Here is a 26874-nt window from a genome sequence, read left to right as displayed (position 1 = left end):
TGATATTATGTAACTGTCGAACTAGTGTAATTAATCGAGGTAGAACGAACCCTGGCAGTACTCATAATTCATCTCTGGTTCCCTTCCGCTGTAACGCTTCCTCTTTGCCGCTTTTTGTTCGTCGCTCGCTGTAACTTTCGCAGCGGGTATATTTCCCTGATAGTCGTTGAAACTACTGCTGCTGCTGCTGCTGCCGCCGCTAGTCTCTCGTCAGCCGCAAAACGCGGTCAACACACGCCTTTAGCTTCTCGCAGATACTGCTACCCAGTAAGGATCAAAGTGCGTTGTCTATCTTTCAGACCGCAGTGGCCCGCCCACGTATCAGCTCGCAGGCCAGCATCAAGCTGACAGGGCCTACACCAGCAGTTGCACGGTTGGGCCGCTGAACATCCCGGCGGTGTAACTGCTGACCGGCGGCGCCACCCGCGCGCCAAGACCAATTTCTACCACCCTGTACCCCACATCTGACAGTAGAGTGGCCTGGCCTTTTTCCCCCTCACAAGACGACCTCTCCTGAAGGCTCTTCCCCGAGGATTGTCGGTTAAAGCGCTGTCGGCGCTCCCTCTAACGTACTAGGTCGCATGAAGTGCTGTTTAGCGGCGTCAGCGTTTTGTGGGACGAACGTCGCCGACTTATGATCACTACTGACGCTCCACAGTCGGGGCTCTGGACAGCGGCACTGAAGGAAGGCGACTGGCGGCGGAGATAGGGTAGTCACCCCTTGAGGTTGGCCCGTGCCGCGCTCGTTGTCCCCACGTTGCTACGGCCGCCGCCCCCAAGTTCGTCTCACCCGCGACTAAGCTTATCCTTCAGTCTAAAAGGTGCATTACAATGGGTACCTGCTAAGTGTCATTGACCATCAATCTTCTCTCCGGCCGGCCTGTGCCGGCAGTTCTTTGGTCACCAGCATAAGCACTCCTCATTGCCAAACAAGCAACCGATCGACCGACCGCTAGACCCCACCGATCCCCACTAACACCTGCCGGCGACGCAAAGGTCCACTCAAACGGCAGCACCCGTGGCTAGGGTGCCGCCACTAGCAGCAAACTCGTCTCGTCCATAACTGCTTCTGCTATAGGCCAACGGTGGAAATGCCATGGCCGTCGCGAGAGACATCTATGTATACTCGGTTACTTCAGTCCTGCCTCCGTCTTTTGCACCCCCCGCTCTGCCTATCTGTCGCCCCCTAAGACCCACGTTCCCCTTTGCTCTCTGTTTCCTTTTCGCTGCGTCTCGATTGCTCTGTCATCCTGTCTGCTTGGATAGAGCTGCTGAGCTGCTAATGGACATTCGGCCCCGACGCAGACTCATGTCGGGGCGTCGCGGAGCTAGTCAGTCTCCTGTCGGCTGTCGGAGTTGCTCGGGAAATTGAGCATGAACGAGGCCTGCGCACTTTTAGGTAGTTTCGGTAGGTAATAATGGCAATATATCTAGGCAGTTTGTCGTATGTAGTAGTCGATAGGTTGGTGAGCCGGCCTGAGTCCGCCAGTACCGTGGTCGTTACCTGGGAAGCGCCGCAGTCATTTAGTATTTCAAACAGACTTGGTCTTCGTTACGATGCAGGGTTTGCCAGTGCGACACCGAACCAAACCACCAGGCCGGCACACAAATTTCGAGTGGCGCTTGTTTACTTATGTAAGTGTGTTAAGCTATTATGCGTGGGCAACTGAGACAAAATAGGTCTACAGTAGTGAATCACAATAGCGACTGCTGGCGTGAGTGACCTCTACATGAAGCCCAGTTATGGAATTTTATATCTCAGATGAAGCGTGATAATGACAATAATGAAATCTATCAAACATTAATTTTCCTCCGCCTGTTAAGTGAAAGATTACGAATATGCGCGTTTTATAGGCGAGATGATAACGGAAACGGAAAAAAACGGAGGTTATAAAAATGGGGAAAAACTTAGACGCATATGTACTCCAGACATCTCTAATACAAGCGCATGAAAGGGCTTTCAATCTAGTGAGTGTTTATGCACTGCACAGTTGTTAAAGAGGAGAAGTACGTGAAATGAGATGGGAGGAAAATGGGTACTCGATCAATAATAAAAAGCACGTTGGTAGCCCTCACGAAAATTGATGTAAGGCGTATGGCTAAATCTCAAAAATTTTGTCTTGTAGTAGCACTCTATGTCCACGAACGCTACCCGGGGCGCCAGGTACCCTCGAGGCAATTTGAAAATCTAGGGGTAATGACGCTACAGTGATTTTTATACTATGTCGCAAGAAGGCGGAGATGATAAATACGACGCTGGCAGGATACCCTAGGAACCTACGGAACCGTTACCCTAACACAGAACCAGTATACAATAGGAATTAAGAAACGGTAAGGAAGATTGCGTTGAATGAAATAAAGAATTTTTAAAAAGGATTTAAAAAAGTATGTCAAACATCTTCAATATATGCCATCTTGTACATATCGTCGTTACTAATTGACTATGATGCCGACACGAAGTAAGTATAATATATAAAAAACGTGGTATACGATATTTATCAATACCTCATCAGGTATCTAGCTAGACCTGAAGGCCTGTTGCAAAATTTGGCAGGGTGTGCGAACTCAGTTGATATTTAGTTAAACAGGGAATGTGAAAACCCCGTTTGAAATTAAACAGACCGCTATAAAGGCGACTCTTTTAGAGCTTCATTGGTCTTAAAAAGATTCAATATTTGGAAGATAAAAAGCAATCACTTTTGATAACCTATTATATAATGCTATTCAACGGTACGCGTGCCTAAAGTAGCACGCAACAGAAAGTTTGTCGTAAAATAACAAGGGATGCCCGATATGATTTGTTTCTTCAGACATACATAAATCTTTCCCTCCCCTTACTTTCTATTGCAAAGAGACGCAAAAATAAAGTACAACAACGGTATCAATGTATTTCTGCTGCTGTTCAGCCCCTAGAAATGCACAAAGCTGTCCAAAGTAGCGCACTGGCTATTGTGTTTCAATGGGTTAAATAGCTTCTACAGCTGCCGCAGCAGCATTCACCGTCGTGCATAATCCCTTTATCTCACCAGACGTAAACAGTATACACGAACACTCATTTTCTATGTATACACTGTTGCATGTATATCCCACTTAGACCCATTTTCCTGTTGCAAAAGTTTAATCATATACGAATTCATAGCAATTAGTCCCTCGTTAGTATCTTATTGTCTCGTCATTAGCATACTCACGTTAGTCGCTTCCACTCGCAAAAAAATGCACTACTTTGAGAACCGATTAGTACGACGCACTTCATGAAGTTAGTCGTTCGTGCATTGTTTTCGCTTTCGCCAAGGCGTGTGTATTGCCTGGTGGTATTGCTCTCCAACTGTGTCATCTTCATTGTCTTCATTCGAGGAAGACTCTCTGAGTGAATTGATTTTGTCAGCTCGGGAGGGTAGTAATAGGAGGCACCATTCTACCTTTGCCGAACTCCCTACTCGCTGCTCACTAGAATAGGACAGAGGCCCAAAAACAACGGAGACGTCTGCCCGTCAAACGTTCGTGTTCAGACAGCCAGTGGGGTGGCTTCCCTACTTTAAGCACCTTTTCTCTTTTTCACCAGCTTTGTTTCCGGCTTCTCGCCGGCCACGGTCGAGGAAATCCATTGCGGCCACTTCGAAATCCATGAAAGGCATGCGAGACCAGCGTACCTGTTTTGCATTCAGGGAACCGAGGCACAGCCGACGGCCGACTCATTGTCCTCGAATCTCCGCTTATTTCACAACGACGAGGAATGAGCTCCGGCCGTGGTGGGGCTCATAGCTCCGAAGGATCTATCTTGTTTCGTCCGCCATCGCCTCAACCGGTGCCTCCTCCACATTCTACTTGAACTGACTTGATGCTAATTTGCTTCCACGTACTCCCACTAGCTGCACTCTCGCCGCCGAGTTGCGCAATTCGGATTGAACTGGAGGCAAATTACCACCTCACCTCAATGCCGGTCGACATTCAGACGAGCAGACGGGGACCAAGCGGCTTGGCCTTACCGATGTTGGCTGAGGCACCTAGCAAGTTGAGTGGGGGGAACTAGAGAGCCGCGATTACTTGATACCCATCCGATCCTACCGTGGCGACTACTAGATCCACTAACAACATTCTAAAGAAGCAGCGACAACAAGGCTCGCAGATGAAACCACCAAAAAGCAGCCATCTGAGCTCACCGACACGCATCGGCCAGTATCTCTCTGACAGTTCGCTTCCCACTCTCACTGCCCCCCTTAAATATCCGACTCCCTCGCCGAGTTTTGATCCCCGCCTTCACCAAAAACTGAGCCAGTTGCACGCACTCATCTTTGAGCTGGTGAGAAAGCAGGATTCGAAAGAAAAGAGGGAGAGCGGAAGGGATGCGCAAGTTAGGGTACTCCAGGGCAGTTAGAACCTGTGCGGGGCTCTTCAGAATCTTGTTGGTAGAAATAGTCAGAAACGAAGGCCGGGCTAGAAAGCCTGACATTGAGATAGAATGAGGCATTGATAGGGAAGAGAATAGTCATGGGTGACTAGGAGAGACGATGATACGCATTGAACCGATCTCCGGCGAACCGCCGCTTGATGGTCTCGCTTAGGCGTGAGAGGACGAGAGAGACGCAGAGTTAGCGAGAGAGAGAAATGGAGATCGAGTAGGAAGCTGGGGTAAGTTTTAGCTTGCTCAAGTCTGTATTGTAGTGGGCCGAGCCGTCGTCGTCATCGTGTCTCGGAGTCGGATGCTTCGCCATAAAGGAAAAACAAGCAACTCGGAGCCACCTACGCTTAGCCGGTTATACTACCCGCTGGTCTTGAGTGTATACTGCAAGGGAATGAGCACGGGCATCATAGTGAAATGTTTGGGAAACGTGCATGTATGCACTACACTATGTGGGAGCTAAATAAGCTAAAGTAGTTTACGACACGACCAGAGCTGAATGGAGGCCTGCTAGGGGTAAAAGCAGGGCTGGGAATCTGAGTCCGCAGACGAAAAAGAGATCTAGGAAAGACGATACAACGTGGGGAAAAGCAGGTGAAGGGACTTCCACCTGTGGTTGCTGTAACGTCGGCAGCTGTGAACGGCCTCGTCATCGCTATCATGGCAACAGCAGCAGGAAAATCAACACCGCAGCGATAGTCAAAAGTGTGCGAGCCGTGCGTGACCAAACAACACCCTGACAGAGATTCAGGAAAAGCAAGAAAAAGAAGACGTCGTTTTCGTATCAGGGCCAACTTAGCTGCCTCAATTTGAGCACACAGCTAGGAACACTATAAGGGTTGATGGAGAATATGTTAGTATGTGGGCGTATATGTGGGCTAGTTTCTTCCCACTACGTACTAGATGCTTCCATTAAGCTTTAAAAACTTTCTTGTTTATTCTAAACTAAATACTGGCGTTTTTTTATAGTCCTTTTTGAGTATATAGTACTGTCTCATAAACTATCTCACAAACAAGGTTATTTATTTCCCAGAGAAGTTGTATCAATGTAGCGTTTTTGCCGAGATCGAAACGATTTCGGCTAAAATCTGTGAGCAGCTTAAATCGATTGTTTACCACGAATAAAATAGTAAAAGTAATTCTATGTAACCAAAACCCGTTGGTAACTTGTTATTTGTTATAAACAGTTATGGTTCGTTTCCATCATTCTGTTTTCCTGTAGAGCATGATATTGCTAGCTAGCCAATAGGGAGTTTATTTTTTTTTAAAAAAAAACTTGTGGTAAGAGTCTAGAAGGCGAGCCCATCAAAACATGTGTTTACGTACGACCTTTACCATTTTTGGTGAATAGCACCCAACATATTTACATAACATATTCTGTAAGATTACGTTTTAGCACCGGATCTGATATTTTGCGATGTTCGGTAACGATGATCAAACAAGTTCTTCTTAAACAGAACGAGTTCTTAGGGAAGGTGAAACACTATTCAGATGTTGAACATGGACCCTAGGCGCTGGAGTAGTTAATACCCCAAACAATAACTGGTATCCCGCCTCATGGTAATATGCAGGGAATCTATACTTGTTTCTCTTAATATGCTGAATGTGTACTGGCTAACTTCTCAGAAATGGCGACCGCTTAAGACTGCGACATTTGCTAGCACTTGCTTAGTTGGTTTCATATGTGTATTTCCAAGGTACGCACTAAGCAGCTAGCTCCCGATAAAACAATTTAGCTCGAACTGCTTCAAGTATTTTAGGTACTTCAAGTGTATACTTCTTATTGTTTGCCTGTTATCAACGTAACAAGTTACGTTCGATTGCAGTTCCTTCAAATGATATTTTTGCAACTATATATGTTCGACTATACAATAAATAATAACAAAGAAATGGCGACATCAGCAAGACCCATTACCAATCCAGATCTGATGGTCGAAGTCTGACTCGCTGTCCGACCACCGTAGCGATTCGGACATTCTATATGCCCGAACTCCCACAAGGTTCATCGTTCCGTGATGCTATCACGAAGTGAATGTCGAAGTATGCTCATTGCAATGATGATGATTTATAACGCTCTGGGGAGTTCCTCACTAGCACGAAAGTGGTTGGAGGCAGGTTGGAGTTACTGTAGAGCGCCCTGGGCGCGAGGACGGGGACCTGTCAAGCAGCGATCGTCTCCTTGACTCTCTTTCTAGCTTTCGTTAGTGACGAAAAGAAGACAGAAGAAGCCAAATCGGTGGTGCGCTGCGATCTCGTAGCATAGCTAGCAAGGCTAACAGCTCGTCCGCTGTTACCATCGCTGCTCTCCTGTTGCGTCATACAAAGGAGTCCCAAAAGAATAACGCAATGGAATTCCTTAGATGAAGGAAAGAGGGAAAAAACAGATGGGGGGTGGGGGTAGACCTGTCAGGATTATGATGGGCAACAACTGCGAACGGAGATATGGACGCTAGAGGGGGGGGGGGTGAACAGCGGCAGAAATATAGAGCAAAAGAAAGAATATATATATATATATATATATATATATATATATATATATATATATATATAGAGAGAGAGAGAGAGAGAGAGAGAGAGAGAGAGTATCATTATGCATGTATTCGCGGTACTACGTAAAGAGTGCAGCCCTACGACGATTTGCTTGTTTTGCTGATGCTAGTGAAAGCTGCTCCTGAAAACGTACCATTGTTACGTACAATTTCTGCGTAACAAGTAAGAAATCGTATGAAATCGGTGCACTCATGTTTGGACGTAATAGCCCATTCCCTCGGTTCGCACCTCCCCATGCCCTTCTACGTCTTTGCAACCATCCGCCAAAAGAAAGAACTAGAATGCAGGTCCTTATATAATCTATTTTTCACTTTGACCAGGAGCTACATAACGAAAGACAGACGCCGGAGATAAGCGATGACCTTTCTGCACAAATTTTTTCTTTGTACGTCCTGTCAGATGGATATACTCACGACAAGAGTACTGCTCGGTGTACTAATAATGCTGCTGCGGTCTAGTCCCTCTTCTGTACCCGGCTGTTGTTGTCGTCACCATTACTTCCGCTATTGCCATTGTCGTCGTTATTGTTACCGTTTTATTATTTCGCCTAACTCGATCATATTTGGCTTGCTTTGCCGTCAAAAGCGGGTTTCTGAGCCATCGGCGCGAAAAGCAATAAACGAGTTTTTCGCACAATCAAAGACGATACTGCACAACAGTCATAGAATAACAGCATGACAAGTGGAACACGAACAGCGTAGGGACTGTGTCAGAAACATGAAAGCGATTGAGTTTATTTTGTTGAGAAAAAAAGAAGTGAAACAAGATAAACAGACGCCGTAAGGAGATGGCTACCACAACGACTTGCCACCCTCTGACAAGAACTGATCAAGCGGAAAGCTGAGGCGCTCTAGTTACAAGGAAACTTTGTGTTCCGTTTTTATCAAAAAGTCAATGCTTTCTGTGTCTATCGTGATCTGCACTCGAGCGCTTTCGATTGCAATTCAATGAATGGCTAGATCTGAAGCTATACTTTTGTCTGTAATAGTTTTGGCTATTTTTATCATGTAAACAAGTCTTCGAAATCATTTCTTCGATAGAGAATCAGGGAGTTGCCCGTACAGGAACGTTTAACCTGGTTGAGTTTCGCTAGACGTACGTGAGGCTTCTAGCAGATATGTACCGGCATAATGACCATCTTCCAGTGGTAGCTATTTAGCACAAGCTAAAATCTGAACCAATTCTACATCTATAACGCTATGTATTAGTGATAACAAACGTTTTTTCATAGCTATTATTATTATTATTATTATCGTGTATATTTTCCATAGTCTAACGTAGCTTTGATGGATGGTGTCTCGAAGAAATAAAGTGGATTTATTTATCTATGCTCTTAGAGATGTCTGTTAGCACTAAGAATATCTTATCTAGGCTACGAGTAGGTAATAAGATTTACTCATCAACGTGCTTCATTTCTTAATCACGTCCTCTTCATGAGCTGGATTCTTATCCTCCAACGCTGCCAATGTTGATCCTTCAGTACCGGGAATTTCATTTTCTAGAATCTGATTTTTATTTGAATGGTCTCTCAATTCCATTTCATAAAATTATAATAGACCATTCACCAGAACAGAATGTAACAAGACACAACCTCATACTCGTCCCGTACCGGCGTGTAATCGAAGAGTCGCGCAGAACCGCTTGCTCGGGTTTATAGGGCCTTTGCCCAAATCATTTGACCCGATACCCCAGATGAGACTCTGTTCAATTGGCTTAAATGTTAAAACGAATAATGAAGTTTATTCTTATTCATGGCTGGTTTCTCCAGCAACGAAAATTGAATTCGATTCAAGTCCGTGAAAAGAATACATCTGACGTGTATCCTCAAAAACATTTCTGTGCTTCCATCTGCTTTGTACAGGTGAGAGCAGTTTACGTGTTTCATTCGGCCCTTGTACGCATAGGTTCGACGAGCGCACACTGGACGAGATATTGCAAGCGGAAACCTTTTAGTCAGAGTGCGTTTACTGTGGGGCTTTGGGTTAAACAACGCACCACAGCGTGCATGTAGGTGATGCACGCCAGACTTTTGGACGTTTACCAAATGCCACTTGGTGCTATTATTCGTTATATGTGCGCAAGCCACTACGATAGACCCCACGCAATCACGTGACCACACACAATTACACCGCGCTGGGAGACTGCTATGAGGCTTCGGTACCCTTTGCTTGAAAGATGCGTTCTCGCTTGATTTTATGATTATATATGATACCAGACAATGGTAAGTACAGGTTGATATTCAAAGACACCTGAAACAATTGTCTGAACCATGAATGGGCTATACTTAGATCAGTCAGGTGCATTTACAGCTGAATCAGACCATAGCGACAATTTTTATCTATTGTATAGTAGATCGCCGGCCGACAAAAGTTCCGTTTCATCAAAGCGATGTAATGTTTCATTCGTTGCAACATAATTGCTGAGTACGCTTGTTACATCTAGCTATAAAATGGCGCTTTAACAACGTAGTACCCGTTAGATATTGTGTATCTGATACAGTTATTTTAGGAGATGACACACCCACGTATAGTGTAACTTGAATTTCGATTTCGGCTTAAAGAAGAAGTACTCTTGAATTATAGTCGTTATTAGCAAATACTGTTGATGCCAACGTATGTCTATATATCTTTATTGTTAATATTGGTCTAGAAAGTTTCGCGCATCTGCATTGCTAAACAAAGCAAAGCAGACATTTAAGAAGCGGGCCGTTTCCAGCAAAATGCACATGACGATCATGTCATGATGCCCTGCTTAATTATAAAATGGTGTTACCCTATGTAACACGCTGAAGGCTGTATAAGGCTTAAGGCGAAGGGGGACTCCGACACTTCTCCGTACAGCCTTTGTACGTACTTTTGTGTGTAATAAGATTCTCAAATAGGATTACGACAGCCATAACAGACTTCTTCAACACTCCTGATTGAAGTTGTAAACAATAATAAAGTTATCTGATATGCTATTACGTTACTATTTAATGTGGATCATAGTGTGCAAGATGCTCAAAGAGTAACTCAACTCGATCTAACCAGAGTTCACAAAGAAATCCTTCTGCATGCTTATTGAAAAAAACACATCATATATTTTTTATTTGATATTTATACACACGGTACCACTTGAACGTATATTTGCTGGAAAGGAAATTGCTTGGAAATTCAAGTTGTCAATATAACTTTTCAAAAGCCTTATAACCAATCAAATCCGCATCTTCCAAGTTCGACTCTCGTATAAGCTTTGTGAAGAATCGATCCGACTGTCCATCATGCCTGCGATCTATCCTGAGTGATATCATGTACCTCTTTGAATTTCCAGGACAAGGCCGTGCTGCTTGAACAGCTCAATTTGTAAATATTTTGCTAAATTTTCAAATCCCTCAAAGGCCATGATAGCATAGGTGTCACACAATCGCATAGATATCAACGATTTATCGTTTAATAAGTTACTAGTAATTTTGTATAGTGGTTGAATGCACAGTTACCAGACAAGGGACAACGGATTATTTTGAAGGCCGGAAGCGAGTATTATTGCAGATATCCCAATGCAACTTATAGAATTGATAACGTAAAAAACAGCCATCGACAACGAAGACAAACACAACCTCTATTTGGTCACTGTTATCATTTCAAGCACCCCCTACATATTATGCGCGAAGTGGTACTTGTCAAACGCATCGTAAATACGCTTCAGCCATACGAATAAATGTTAAACAAAACCCGCTACCTTCGAGATAATTCTGTACTGTCATTCCAAAGCGCGAATCGTTATGTACTCTAAATATCCATAACGTAAATTACGTATAACCTTCAGCTCTATTTGTTGCGGACACTCAACTATCGTTAGATACCTTACGCGTATAAAAGTTGATCAAACATTCGGGGCTGAACTATAAACTGCGTGAGAGGCACAAGGCCTGACACTGTATCTTGCCTCGCACCATACATACGCCAGAATAGCACCTTTCTATGCAGAATCATTACGGGTATGGGGAAGCAGTGTCTCTAGGCTAATATTGAGAAATGTATGGGTAGTTTCGGAATATACGCTCAAACCCAGCATTAAGCCAGACACTGTGAGACAAGAAGGATTTTATACTTAAGGAAAATAGAGTGGTTGACACGGGTCCTGTATAAGGCCCAATCGCGTCAAGTAAATAAAATTATACAACAGGCCAAAGCCTATAAGCAAGCCAGAGCTATCCTTGTCGATGATGCCCGGCCACACATACAGATATCGTATATCACAGCCTGCAGGGGTTCTAGCGGGCAATTCCTTTCACTGCAAACTGCCCAGACCTCACATCTACGCCGATTAACATTAAAAAAAACTTCACGACAGTACGTTTTATAGTCGAGGAAGGTTTTAACACTGAGTAAATAGGCTCGTTAGTATCACACCTTAAAATCGCTCGTTAGACGGCATAAATAACTTGGTTGAGAAACGCGGAAACGTCAGTCAATGTAACCGCAAATACATAACGAATTAAGTTGGTTTAAGAAAAGTTAATTTGTTAGATCAAGAAAACGGACGCTACTTTTTTAACTTTGTTGTCGATTGAAAAATAAGGATGTAAGGTATGTTAAATGAATAATTTTTATTCAGTATGAGAAGAATGTTCTTCTAAACCCTACGCTGCCATAGGCGTCGGTAGAAAGCGACGCAATTTACTCTGTTATCTTGCTTGTAGCACCTACGCGTTGCAGATGTTACAATCATTCGGTTATTCTTCATTTGTGTTGGAAATGAGTTTGCGTAAACCGATTTGAAAGTTGAATCGGTCACCGTTATTGCTGAAAGAGTTATCAAAAAAAGTAGGCCAAACTTATAATTTTGAAGTTATAACTTTTCGTGAGGTATTTTAAGTGTTTTGCACATTCACCTGCCTCAAAGGCCTACGCAAGGATGCTATTATGTGCAATGCTAGATGGCTAACCAGTACGTTGATCAAACAAAGCAACATCTGCTTCGTTTGAGAATTCGTTTAGAGCTACATACAGCCATGTTCCAATGACAACAACTGCTCCTCGCGGAAGTTATTTATTTATGTGTGTGTATAAAAACAATGTGTTCATTGCATAATTTCGTCACCTACATATCTTACCATCTATTTATTGTATCCAGTAAATACCAACTTCATCAAAAATGTCCCTTCTTACCATCAGAAGTGACGAATGGGCTTGTCTATTCAAATCATATATCTTTCACATATTGAAGAAGGCAAGAAACGCACGCCTTGACAACTACGAGCCGCTCATGCTGTTGCGACAGGCAAATGTATATACTCAACTGTAGAACAGACCGACTGAATAGGATTTTAGTCAGGACTGGCAGCAGAAGCGACAGCCGTAGCGGTCTTTTACAGAAACAGCAGCAGTAAGTGAATCTACGTTCGCAAAAAGAGTACGTATTGCGTTTAACTATATGACACAGTAGAGTGACATCATCGGAATTAGGAGTCTGCAGCTTCATATTGCGTCATCCCGGATATTGCTTTCGACTATTGAGTTTCCTCTTTATATGAGGAAATTCCGACATATGGCTCTGGCCTGCTTATTTACTTGCCTACCGGCTTCCATTTCTGCTGTTGACGCCGCACAGCATTGTACTGCATAGGCGTGTCTATGCGCCATAAAGTTAGCTAGGACAAACGTCAAATCTCAAGGTCTATTTGTTGTTGTCATTTGGAACAATATGACAGGGCGATCGTATCACAGATTTGCTTAACCGTGGTCAGCATCGGGTCCGTTAGGAAGTAGACTTGTGCTTATTTGGTAGCTGCCTGCAGGTAACTGCTGATTTGGTACGTTGGCAGAAGCGAGGAAACTGTAACTATGAGCCACGTAACTGGACTATATAAATTATGTGAAATTTTATGATACAATTAAATGTTTTTCCACGGCAAATTTTCGAAGATGCCCTGAGATTAAATCGGCTATTTAAGAATTCATCGAGGTATCGCCCTAAAGGGCAAAGCAGTGGTTGACTGTAGTCAAGTTAATAACAGCTTCTCATCCGATGTTTCAGCTAAAGACGCTTAAGAATATAGCGGAAAGTAAGCTCGAATATTACCAATCACACACTGATATAAGTACATAATGTATTTGATGCAATTTCGTCTTTCTGCATCTATTAAATATCCCCTTTAATTCATCACGGTTGGATTTCTAGCTGCTAAGTCGAAAGCCGTTGCTTCAATCAGGTACGCTAAGCCTAGATCTCATTCGCACAATGTTAAAAAACAAAATCCTTCGTCATTAGGCATGCCTTGATTTATTTCCTCGTACTCATGGCAACAATTTGGTCCCGTTGGGCGTGTGCTTTCCCAAGTTAATTATTGTTGTAGTTGCTACTACGGCCGTAATTGTCTAGCTGCTCATGTTAGCCGACCCACCTTCTACCGTCTACCTCATCAGTTATCTAATGATATAACTGCTATTGTTATTGATAAAACGGTTAAATGATGGACATGTTGTAGTGGTATTATGTTTGCGGCCGTGTTTTCGTGTTTAGTTTTTCGAAGCAGTCGCCGAGACACTTGCGGCTGTCTTCAGCAGACCGACTAGTCAGGTAACGTCAAACTCTACTAGATTTGTTCGCGTCGTTGGCAACGCCGCCGCAGGCAAAGCCAGCTCTACTGCTCAAGGACAATCCCTGTGTAATAGCTAGAGTTTCCACACAGATAGATAAAAAAAGCATATACTGTGTCCAGTTTAAATGTAATCCAGTTGCTATTATTGCGTAGTCTCGTGATGCAGTCATACGGTCTGGCTTATTCTATTAAATCGCCTGAGGTCGTTCAGCACCAGTTCTTCATGGTATCATAGACTTGGACGGGTGCGATGAGCGAAAAGGTGCGGTCTAGGTCGGATAAGTTAGCTAGCGATAGATTTGAATGGCGCGCCGTACCGTTGAGATACCTCATACTCTAATGTACGTTGATTTGGATCCTTTAATGGTAGAAATCAAGTTCAAGTGCGTCTTGGTTATAAAAAGCCATAACCAGGAGTATTCATCAGGCGATCTACAAATACTTTTTTCTATGTACAGGATGATGGCTCTAATTTAGGCATTTTTCGGGTTCGTTATCGCTCATTTCAATTTAATTTTTTACATCTGCTGAAAGTATCGTTCGATTTTTCTTCTTCGTGCGATGCCATGCAAGGGTATCGCGTCATAAAAGCACTTTAGAAATAAGAGCCAACATCTATGTCGTTCAGTTTACCGTTGTACTGTCGCAAGACGTTCTTAGAGCGGCTTACCTGCTGGGTAAATCTATTACTGTTTGCCCAAAGCTTCCTTAGCATACATAGATCGATCGGATATTATCGAGCCGAGATTTCGATCATGATACTATGTACACATACTACTACAACGATCTCTACATTATATACCTATTATCTGTTTATATGTATATCGATAACTAATATTGAGACTTTTTACGCGTGCACACAGAGATATGTCGAGACAAAGGTGCTTGTCCGCTGTCGCTACCATTTCCTTCAGTATGGCTTCGATTTTGAGGCCGAATGTCCTAAGTAATTTTCGAAAACAATTTCGGTAGGCCTGCGGACAACTTTTCGTTCACAGATAGAGGAAAAACATCCAGCGAATTTGAGTCTTTAGGCTAAATTCCATAAAATCTGGTGAGCACAAAGTCTTCAAGGTATATAGAGGTACGAAAGGTCTAAAAAGAGGCTACTTATTGGAACTGCCCAGAAGTTATTGGATGCTTTCTTCTCAGAAACTGTCGCTTATTTCCGCATCAAAATTGTGGGGTCAACAAAAACGGTGTTGTACACTATTAGATTAATTTATTTAGTCCAATTCGTATTATAAAAACTTAGCTCTGTCGCGTACGAACACTCAGATTTTTTCGAAGTCGCGTGGACATTGGGATAGTCGATGTCAGCCAATTGATCACGATTACAATTTCAGAAAGACCCCTCATCCGGTGCAAAAACACTCGACAAGAACTGGTCTTCCTTCATACTCTGGTCCTGAATATACTGCTTTCGCCAGAATATGCCTGCAATTTGTTTTCAGAAGAAAACTATACTTTTTTCTAATACAGGCAAGAAGCCTCCTTAATATTATGGGGCGCGCATACTACATAACTCTCGGTTATTCTTGTGGCTCCCCACGAGTAGGCTTTTTCTAATTTAACCCAAGTACGTATCCTATAGATAAAATGCGATTACGTCGAAGGAGCTGTCAGGTCAGTGAGAAGACGCGTCTCTCCGCCGAGCGCACGACGAACACCTGTTGCGGACGCGGATCTGTTTTTGTTGTCGTCCTGGTAATACTCAAATCGAGTAAGTTCCAACGCTTGTGATCCGGCAACGCGCTGTGTATATAATTGGGGTACCAGAGTTATCCTATCTCTCATTGTATTTTGAAAAAAAAACGTCTGTAAATGTCAATGACGTATAAGAGGTTAGACATTTTTTTTTTTTGTATTTTTCGCGTGTATTTCATTTAATCACTACCATCCGACCGATATTTTGTTGTACCACAGCCTAGTAAATAGAAAAAAAAAGTCATCACAAAGTAATCTAAACAATAACGTGTTTTTGGACAGTAGTACTTTGTTTGTAAAGTGGCACGCGGGACAATATAAAGCAGCAATCAAGATGGTGGGTTCCACGTAAGAAAATGTTTGTTTTCAACTTTAAGATAAGACGACTACCTCCATTTCCTCTATGTTATACAGTCGTCTTTGTGTCATATTATGTCATATATATTTAGGGCTTGAACTAGACATCCTAGGTGTAATTTTTTTGTTCGTTTTAATTTTTTTTATTTTCACTCATCGTGGATAAATGTCAGGGACGAACCGATGCAAATCTTAAAACAGGGATGGCCTCTCAAAGACAGCTATTCCATGTTTCCATATCCAACTTTCCGCCCATGACGGCGCAGTAGTAACGGGTTCGTTTGCTGAACAGGTGAGTTCATTCAGGTTCGAAACCGGGCGTGCTTACACACTTTACTTTTGGTGCAGGACCGGCCGTCCTCAACAATATTCATTGGCAATACTGCACGTAAAATTCGAATATATTTTCAATATTTATATAATGAGACCTAGAAGACTGTAGTAGATGCGTGAAGCCAGATCAAATGGACCTAGCTTGCCTATAGGTTGTAGAGTCCTCGGCGTCGTACACTGGCTGTCCTTTCTTGCGTGCATTTTTGCCCCTATGCTTCTGATGAACGACTATGCGGCACGCCAAAGTGACACATGCAGGACATATCAGGACACACGATACGGACACGAACATCTAGTCTTACTGAAGAGACAAACAAGAAAGAAGCAAAAACAATATTTAGTGGGTGTCATTTTGATCGAATGAAAATTTGCTTTTAGCCAAATAAGTATCGAACGACGGCTGGTTTTTATCGCGATTACATTAGGCTCGAATATGTAAGTATAGAAAATAAGCAAAAATGGAATCACCGAAGTGCAGCGTTCTAATTCACAGTAGGGGATTTTAATCATTCGGAACACGACCATTGTTGGACTCGACTAGAGTATGAAAAATTCAGCAACCACAAAATAATTTAGAAAACAAACGCTTTACTTTTTTTGCCCTCTCCTTTTTACACTTTTTGCTACAAGTGACGAAAGGAAGCGCGCCAAATTTAAAATTCAAGGGACAAATAAAACGTATAAATAACAAAGTTTAAAAGTTGCCAGAACTTCTAGTTCTGCTTTCACGATTATATAGGAACTTTTCAGAAGTCGTCAGTGTTTTAAATCGGGCTGATAGCTAGTTATACGAAGAGATGACACTCCCCCGCTCGTTAACCTCTAGCGTTAGACAATCGCCTCCGCTAATAAACTGCTGCAATGGCATTACCGATGCCCACTCTAGCGTTATCGAGTCCTTTTTTATTCCGCGTTCCACGAGTTGAAGAGCTCAATAGACGATTGCGAGTGGCGGCATATGGAAGATAAACGGATTAATATCTCTAGTGGTTCTTTTTGTCTGGTTCTTCTTCATAATCGTGTTCTGTCTTCTCATGTCTTCCACTTAACTATCTGATATTGTTAAAAACTTATTATTAAAATGAATAGTGTAAAAAATCTTCCCTGATTTTTTCTCCCCTGACTCTGCCGCCACCTCGACAGCTGTTCTTTGTCGTTTGCGCTCCTGTCGAATTACCGATGCAGTTACGCATTCGAAATTAGATTCGTCAGCACAAACTGGCCGCATCTATAATAGTGTCTTCTGCTTTACTCCTCCGTATACAACTGGATGCAAGAAAACTCGACTTCTCGAACCATCGAATCCTGATCGTCTATCTCGCCCTTTTTGTTGGTCGGATGGTTCCTCCCTTGAACTTCCTCTTCGGTCGGCAGCATCATGCCATGAGCCCTATGCCACCACAATTCAAGTTCCAATTCTACCTCTCTTTCGTCTTGTTCATGTTCTAGATATAATCGAGTCTCTTTTTTGCTTCGTTCACCGGCCTGTGCTGGGGACCTTCCCACGATTCGATGACGCGGAGTCACTTACTTTTTCGCTTTTCTCTCGCTCAATTTTTAGTTATCGAAATAAAAACCTAATTGAGGCTAATTTTACGTCGCCTGGAGGCCACTCGAGTGTGGCGGGAAAGATGTATGACGTATGCTGTATAGTTGGCTAGGCAAGAAATGATGGGGACCACTACTGCATGCACAGAAATACGCACGTCTGGTAGTCCACTGTGCCTGCTTCGCACTCAGCAGTCGTACAAATCGGAGCTCGTTAACTTCCCCATGTTCTCCGCTGCCTGTGGGTTTAGGCAAGCGTTCGTTCAGATCATATGTACCCTTTTTAAAAACGTTTGAGTACTACTGTTTACATACGATCGAGTACCAACAAGGCAGAGCCAATTTCATATGGACTGGCTATAGAAATCTACCCTAACTGTCGGACTTATTTCCGTCGAGACCACTATACCTTAATTCTCAGTTGCTCTGTTATGCTTTACTTCGCTGCTCCTGATCTTCATTGATGGAAGAAAGTGGTAGGTGCCTAGCAGGTCAGTTGGTCGGCATCACCTCTCGGATGCCCTACTTCACCGGATGCGCTTTGACGTATACAGCGAGTATTTCTCTGCGTATCTTGCAACCCGACAATAAACACGCCCTTCAAAACATTTTACTGTGGAGATTTAGTTTTTCCTACTCAATTAAGGTATCCCTTTTCTTTCAGAACCTTGTTAGCCATTAGGGTAGTCCAGATGCTACCCACTTGTCATGGCGCAGATAAATTACATTAGCTGAGTAGGCCCATCTCTCGGAGCTACTGGAGGATTTCTCGCACGTAGGTCACCTTTCCTCAGCCATTGCTTCAGAACCTTCGTTAGCTGCTTCCAAGCGAGCAAACTAGCAAGTTGTGAGCGGCATCGTCTTGGATGTTATAACCGCTGTGTATGCACGTATTGAAAAAAATCTTATGCGTTTTGTGTCGGATTTGAAGTCTTCATAGTCCATGATGATTGACATTATGTAGTGATTGACTTCTCCGCGCAGTCGGTCTAACCACCTTGTGATATCTTGGACGAGATCATACGCTCGAGCTCCAGGTTCACCTGCGCGAATTGCGCTCCTGTCTTTTCCCATTTCTCTCTCATCATACGGGGCTATGTTTCTAAAGTCTCCCTCTTTCTGGTTCTGCGTTGCTGTTTCAGCCAGGATCGAAGCCACTTACGTTTTCACCGTATGGTGAGCCTATATAAAGTATATTGATAGTTTTCTTGTGTCTGTAATCATCTTGATCTACTTGCCCATTAGAACAAGATTGTATTTATACTGTATTTCGTATATACGGAGGTACGTCTGTTGTCATACGAAGCATTGTTTTTGCTTGTGATCGACCTACCTTAAAAATAATTAGATATTGTTTGAGCTAGGTATTGCGGTTCATGTTTTCTGGTTGTGGTGCCAAGAATGACCTTCAATGGAAAATTTTTGAAAGCGTTCCTGAGATCCAGTAGAACAGCAAGAACAGCTATCATTTTCCCAATGTCACGCTATATATAAGTTATGCTTGATTAATCGTTCGGTGTATTCCAGTGATCAGTATTTACGGAACCCGTGTATTATGAAGGATAGTAGGCCGTATTCCCCGAAGAAAGTTCTTAATCTTTGTTCCAAAATCGTTTTGGAGGTTTTGGTCAACAAAGTGATCAAACATATTGATCTGAAACCTCATTCGCTCTTTGATGTCAATAGGACTTCAGCTTAACTGTTAGTAATCAGCCTTTCTGTAAGGTTTTGATAGCCATTGCCTTCGTTTTCTACTTGGTTTTCGTAAAATGATCGTAGGAAACTACTGTGTTGAAAATGTAGTTTCCTGAGCATGTTTATCTTATCTAGGTCTAATAGTTTGAGCCTTAATGCAGTCTCCATTTTTTTTCCTGATCATTTTGTGCTTCATGCGTCTTCATCCCACTCCGCTAGGAAATCTCTTCAGTACCTGCTTCGGCTATCAGTAATAGATTTTTGCAGGGTAGCGTAGAGTTCTCGGTAGCAGTTGAAGAGCGTAGGAGACACATGTGCGCCTTTTCTGGTCATTTTGATTATCCTTTGTGCGCGCAGATCGGCTCTCCGAGCTTCCGCTGTTTCGAAGTTTTACCCGTAACTTAACTGTTACGGTTTCGCCCATCCAGAATACATAGTTTGAGTGGCAACCCTTATCAGCGCTTTCTGAAAGGCCATTCTCCATGAGAACTTTTCGTCTTCCACACCCTCGTTGCAAGCAGTTAGGTTTATATACCTGTATTTCGCTTTATGGAAAGTACTCTCTTCGGCTACTTAAGATTACCAGATTGCTTGTAGCAATCCACTCGAGCGTAAGTTGTCGTTTGCTATCAGACCTGTTAGCGCCCAGGACCTCAATAATACAAAGACTTGGGCGATTATCTGTAAATCTGTCGGTTCTGCCGCTAATTAACGCTGCGTTCGACTCGCTAACGAAGATAATTGTTGTCTCTTCGTAATTTTGCCATACGATTACAATCGCCCACGCTATGGCGATTGCTTGAGCGTTCTCTTTGGTGAATTTCATCTAGGCAATTTTGCTAGAACCAACGACCGTCTTCTGAATACCGGGCGTGTTATGGAACTGGCTGCAGTACCTTCCACAAGGTACGTACAGCGGAAAGTAGAGGCTTTCTTGCAGTTGTGTTAAGCCCGAGTCGCAGCGCTTATGGTAATAGTAGTTCATCACCTCTTTGCCAGTGCACTTTTTGGCAACGTAATCGACCGTTTGACAATTGCGGCACACGAAAAGGGAGACTCACTCGTCCGGTTTAAAGTTAGTTTTCTAACAGTACTCATTTTTAGGAAAAGGGCTTTCTAGATCTCGTCAATCTACTAAAAGCAACATTCCTTGGTAAACTGACGAGGCATTGCTGCTTTTTACTCTTGCCCATGTGATACTGCTTACTAAAGTTTAGATAAAGTGTTCTAATTTTATCCCCGATCCGCTTGTAATCTTGTTTGAGTTCAAAAAGGTGTCCGCGTCATACGAAGCTACCGTAACAGCAAGGCCTAATGCGTCCTAGACGCCTATTTTGGCACCTGCCCTTCTACGAACTATATCCGCAAGAATACCCCCCCCCCCCCCCAATTTACCTTGTGGACGCTAACGACGAGATCGCCGTTCTTGATTCTTGTAATTGAGCCCGCCTTAACTCTAACCTTTTCTGAACCGACAAAGTTACTAACTGTACGGTCGGCGGCTTCTTTTTTATGCTACTTCTGACGTTACTCGAGGCAGCAGTGCTTAGCAGCATGGGTCTGTTTAATCTTCTAGAATATTTTCAAACCCTAAGAGAACTAAAAGGACGAAAGAAGCCCTTATAAAAAGCCAGTTCAACAATGTTGGTCTTCTTGTAGAGGTCTACCAGTTCATGAGGGGCACGTTCAATCTGCACGCACCGCCAACGATTTTAGGCGCATCACTCCTGCGTAGGCTTGGTACATCATCCATCAAAAGGCCTATGACTGAAGCAGCAAACGGATTTTGCACCGTCAACTGGTTCAACATGACTTTATCTCCTTCGTAGTCTCGGGTGATCAGCATCGTATTGCATGAGCCCAGAATGCTCGCGGGCAAAAGTTGAGCGCTTGGAAACAACCTTAGGACATCTCCCTGTAACCAAATGCGTTAGTTCGTCGACAGGCTGTGCTTTAGCGAGAGCTCCTTTGATTTCTCTAGTTAATGTTGTAGTTGTGAGTTCGAGTCGCTTCTTTTCCACGTGGTTACCGCATCTGACGCAGAGGCATTCGTATAGTTGTCCATGATGTCCTTGATTGCGGTTACCTGTACCTGTTCTTAGAATTCTAATTCTTTTAGAGAAGGTTTTCGTTTTGCTGAAGAAGCTGACCATTTTCGTTAGATATCCCTTATATAAGAACATTTGTAAAAGCTTCCCTCCGCCTATCCTACTCACCGAGACACTGATGCACAAATTTTATCGCCAGTCGCATGTCCCCGAAGTTTCCGTTCAGAACGTTTAGAGGCTTAACAAAATCATTTACCTTGCTGAGATCGTCATTGTAATCTTAAATAAGTGAGCGACAGGTCGCTCACTTAAACAGCCTTAGTTTCTTTATGTCTTGCGGTGATCTGGGTACATGGATCCATTTAGTCCTACTAAAGGGGTGCATGCCTTTAATGTTTGTAGGCAAATTAAACTGTAGAGCAGTTTATTGTGGGAACCAATAAATGCTATCCCACAGGACAAGAAGCTTTTGTAGTTTCGTTTCTTCTACTTTCTTCCATCCGTGGTTTACTATACCTGCTAATTCTAGTGTACACTTTGAATCTGAATGTCAGTGCACACTACAAGAGTTGCATCTGCGAAGCTTATGCGTAAAGTGGCCGTTTCTAATGATACATTACGAATCTCACAGAATGTGGCTACGCCCGCGATGTCGGATTTTTTTGCATGCAGCTTTGACTTAGTTTCCTGCAGCTTCGGGTATAATGAGAACTAAAATTAATATTGGCAGGCAGTATACAGTATCTATGGGCAGAAAAAAAGCAAAAGCAGGTAAGTTCCGCAGCACTTTCGATGCAAGCGCTATTGATTACCTAACGAGTCCTGCGTACGTGATACTATCGGCCCGCCAAGTCCTGCGGCCTGCTTTCACAATGAGAATGCGAAAGCGTCCGCATGCACCCTGGAAACTAGCCAATAAATATCAAATTCTGTTGTGCATATTAGCTCGAAGTCTGTTTAGAAAATATATTTTTCATTCGAGTTTGGAATTGTCGCTCGAAAACTTGCGCTCTGAGATGACTTTTGCAAGATCTTAAGTGAATGTGATTGTCTGTCACAGTTGAGCGCTAATAACACACTGAGTACACAGTTGGGCCTAACTATCCAATTATCGTTTAGCTTGATCCGGCTAAGGCTGTCGGTCGTCTCGAAGTTTGCCTCAACGTGGGCTCTCCTCCGGCCACCCAATATATGCCCAACAATCCAAGGAAAAAGGACAGAGAAGATCAAGTAATACTAGCGGGCCATGGGCTCCGTTATAGCAACGACCAGTATGACAATGAGCGGTAATGCGCATTTGACGGACAGGAATAAACGCCTCAAAAGTACCCTTGGACACGAAACCACGTGCACGTATATTGGAGCTGTTCAAATCATTCAATTTAATTTCAATCTAGAACATGGCGAAGTGCAAGCGTGTACATGAACCGATGAATCGAATCGACATCGCGACTTCAACACTCACGAATTGAGTGGACCGGGAAACTCTAAAGCCTTTGATTTTGAAAATGAAGGTTGGTTACAGCACGTTAGACACGTGGGCATGTACATGGGCGTACATGGGCGCAATTACAGGAGCTAGGTTAAAACAGTTCACAGATGGACTATTCGTTTTCCGATAGAGCGAACTATTACGCCGATGGTACAGCCATACTTTTTGTTTATTGATCGGAAAGCTGTTTGCGCTATAGGTCAGACATAAATTGAGCCTAATTAACACTATAATTTACAAGATGGATCGCATACGAAGCGTATCTAGCACAAAGTTTTCGTTCTTGTATATAAATTTAGCCTTAATTTTCAAAAATTAAGCGGTAACAAAATGCATGTTAGGGAACGCATGCTGTTGGAAACAGGTCGCTAACAGGAATTATTCAAGAAGGGGGCCCGAGTAATCATGCAATTGCATTGCGCCAATCGCACAACCAGCATGATGGCCGATCTCCCGACCGTGTTAGCTCTGATTATCGATCAATTATAATTCAGTATACGCACGCACACAGATCAAATAGTAATTGATCAAAAACCACTCCAGCGGCGTCACTGTGACCTCCAGGATAAAATAAGAGAAGAAAAACAAAGTGATAGTGACGGAAAGTAAGCTGCAGTCACAGGACAAGTTAGGAGATGCTATATCCAAATACAAAAAAGTGCACATTTTGAACTTACTTTTTTCAAAGAAAAATGTTACGCAACCCGCTCTAAATTTTTTCAAGAGGATAAATTGTTTTAACATAAACAGTTCGTATCTTGCTGGAACTGTCATCCGAAATTGCAAGATCTAGTCAAGTAACCAACACGTTCTTGTGGAGATTACAAGGGTCGATGACGAGAGCACCGTAGCATGTACGTATGCAGTGTAATTGTATTTTCCGCCATTTGTCACATTGTGTTTCTTTTTTAATAGTATGGAGGTGTATTTTTTCCTATCGATGACGGCAATCTAGAGTCTGGAAAGTGCTAATCAGGTGTAAACCCTATTTAATTATATTAGAGATATCGTTCAAATGCATATCTCACCCTTTTTTGGATCAATAAAAAAGGTCTAATTCTCTCTGAGTATCAAACGGTACCTTATCACTAAGGTAGCTGCGAAAGTAGTTGGTTCTATCGTAGTATTTGCTTTATAACCTCGCTTTATACATATAGTACGATCCTTGAAAGAAGTGCCTAACACATAACTGCGCAGGGCCTCTTTTTCATAGTGAACCTTCTTTTCGCACGATCGTGGGTCTTTTAAGTCTGTTTAGATTTTCCTATGATAGTAGTGGCGTTCGCGCATTTGACCTCGCAGCCACGTAATCTTCATTTGAATCCCTCTGGAGTTGTTGGCATGTAGTTAGTGTGTTTCTTCCATCGAAAACATCGCTTCCTTTGTCGCCTACCTAGTATTTTAAATTATGGCCGTAAAAATCGACGAAATGGGCATTCCATATTGTTTACGCCCGTACCTCCAGTGGGTTGGACTGTAAACTAAATTTTTTTTTGCCTTTGTCGTATAGTTTGATAGCCTTTCGGCTCAAAGTCGAACCTCTCATTATGAAGGAGACCTCCTTCGGTTACAAAAATCCTTTAAAAAATTTTTGCGCATATCTCTGGATTCGGTCATGCGATTCATGCAGAACCGGCGGACCATACCTAACCAGGATATTTGTTTTACCTATACAATGGCAACAAAAGTGGAACAAAGCATTATCCTGATTGACAGCACTCGTCCGCCAACACCTTTTTTTTTCTTGTAGGCAGAATTCATTATTTTTCCTATATTTAAATATTCTTAGCTTAATTGTGCGTTTGACGCTAAACGAAAGGCATTTGAAAGTTAATATTCAGAAGTGATACGAGACCGTTAGTTAGCCAAGCTAAAGCACGGAACACAAAATTTATTCTTACAATATAAGCCTGTAGGCACTGAATAGGTTCATGTACTTGGTCCTTGGTCCTCTTGAAGCGGGTGAAATTCTTCATAAACAAGCTTCACATTATTAGCCACTGTTCTACTAGATTCGTAAGCAAATTTCGGTGCCTCTACAGGTCGCGTCATATCATCTTAGGTTAATTCCAAATCTACAATATTTGGTTATTTCGAGCCGCATTGATATTTCATACCGTCGGTCGGCTGATCAGGCTGGCAAGGATAAAACCACGTTCAGTATTGTCAAGACCGTTCAATTATCATTTTTGTGTGTTGCTATTAAATTTTACATGTCCTTGCCACTTTGTCGTCAAATAGGATCGAAGCAAATGGTGAAAAATTTTCCTCAAGAGTGTGACGCAGCGTCAATAAGTAAGATGCCAATTTCCAAAGAAAATAGCTTTCTGTATGCCTGAGAAATGTACTTCTTCCTTTAAGGTATCCTAGCATCATGATATTACAGATGTATTTTTCCCGCATTACTAACGATATATGCAATATCTCTTCCATAACGCTTTTCCTTCACCCGACTCATTAAACGCAACTATATTGCAAAGCAACAGGCTATAGGAACCTGCTTTCATCGGTACTATTCATTGTCCTCATCGAAACCGTAGGCAAATTTAGACTCGTCTATAATTGTTGGTTCTGCAATACCAAGACCTGGTGTAAGGTGCTTTTTAAGAAAATTGCGCCCATACGACCAACCGTATGTCTCGTTAGAGAAATAGGAAAAAATAGCTAGAGCTTAAGTGACAGTTGCCAGTAGTTTCAAACGCTGTTATTATTAACAGAATACTGAGAAAACATAGTACGTATGTATCATGGTATCAACGGGTAGCACTAACTGCCATGTGTTTAATCTGCGGGAAACATATACAAGAACTCACACCATATTTTCGTAGGATTAACACGGACGACTGGGTCATCCGTTAATGCAAAAGATCGAGACCTGCGATGCACACACACATAACAGAATAATTTTTGAATCAGTTATTTGAATCGGCGCAGGAACATCCAAATTTGTTTTATAACGAGTACATATAATAACAACAAACTCGATGTCATAAGACTTACCCATGTATAGGCCGATTCATTCTTACCTTAAAAAACCAACGGAAATATAGTAAAGATAAAGTATAGAAGACGACTACAGGAAAAAAGCAATTTATATTCGACAATATAAAATATTATTTAAATACTTATAAACAACTAAAGTAAGTTAACTCTTTGACATAATCTTTCGTCTCGCGATTTCGCAGGAAGTTTATGAATAGCTCGAGCCTGTAAACAATGTGTAAGATTTACGCTCGCATTCGCTATGTTACAACTGAGTAAATTGTCGGAAAGCCAGCCGAGCGTACGTGTACCGACCGAAAGTGCATTTTTGCGAAGAAGGCCTGTTTTCGTTATCTTCACTCGAAGATGCGAACGGGTTTGCAGCAGAAGGGCATGCCTTGCCTGAGAATATGATGTTTCACTATCAACAAATCAATGGCAAATGCCATTACATAACATAACGGTAACTAGGCTAATTTAAGGCCGCCGGACAACGATTTCTGTCCTACTGCCGAATTTCGTTCTGTGCTCACTGGCGTCCGATCGGCCGAAATTTGAATGAAATATCATAATTGCTATCTGCTCATGACTATATGAACGTTTCTTATCCAAATTCGCTTCTTTTTGCTGATCTCGTACTTTTGAGTGTGTATATATATATGTACCGGTATAAGGTATCTAAAATATGAAGGTGAAATTCTCAATCGTGAAAATTAAAAATTTTGGTGAAATAGCGGCCTCACTTAGAAAATGTGGTCGAGTTATCAACGTACGGTAACAGGACAACGCTAAAGAACGAGCGTATGACTTAGGAAAGATAGTAGAGTTACTGAAGTGGAGACCATAGAGGAGCTACGATGAAAAATCTGCTATAAAGCGACAAGGGTAGCGAAAACATATACCGGAATTGGTATAACAGGCTTATAGAGGAACCGTGCAATAAAGTGTTTAGGCTCAGGCCAAGCAGTTTTGAACTGACTTCAGATAAGGTCCGAAAATTGATATGATGGCTAATGTAGTTCGAGAATAATTACTAGCAATATGAGTAAAACAATGGGCTAACGAGAGAAGAAAAACCCAGAAAGTATCCACTGCGCATACGTAAATGACAACGTTCACTGCAAGTTTCTAATAAGGAAGTAGCTTTGTAAACTGAAAAATAAATAAAAACAAAATAATA

The sequence above is a fragment of the Varroa destructor genome, unplaced genomic scaffold (genome assembly GCF_002443255.2).
Source record: "Varroa destructor unplaced genomic scaffold, Vdes_3.0 BEIS01000007.1, whole genome shotgun sequence".
In the NCBI taxonomy this organism is placed as follows: Eukaryota; Metazoa; Arthropoda; class Arachnida; order Mesostigmata; family Varroidae; genus Varroa; species Varroa destructor.
This window is presented reverse-complemented; position numbering follows the sequence as displayed.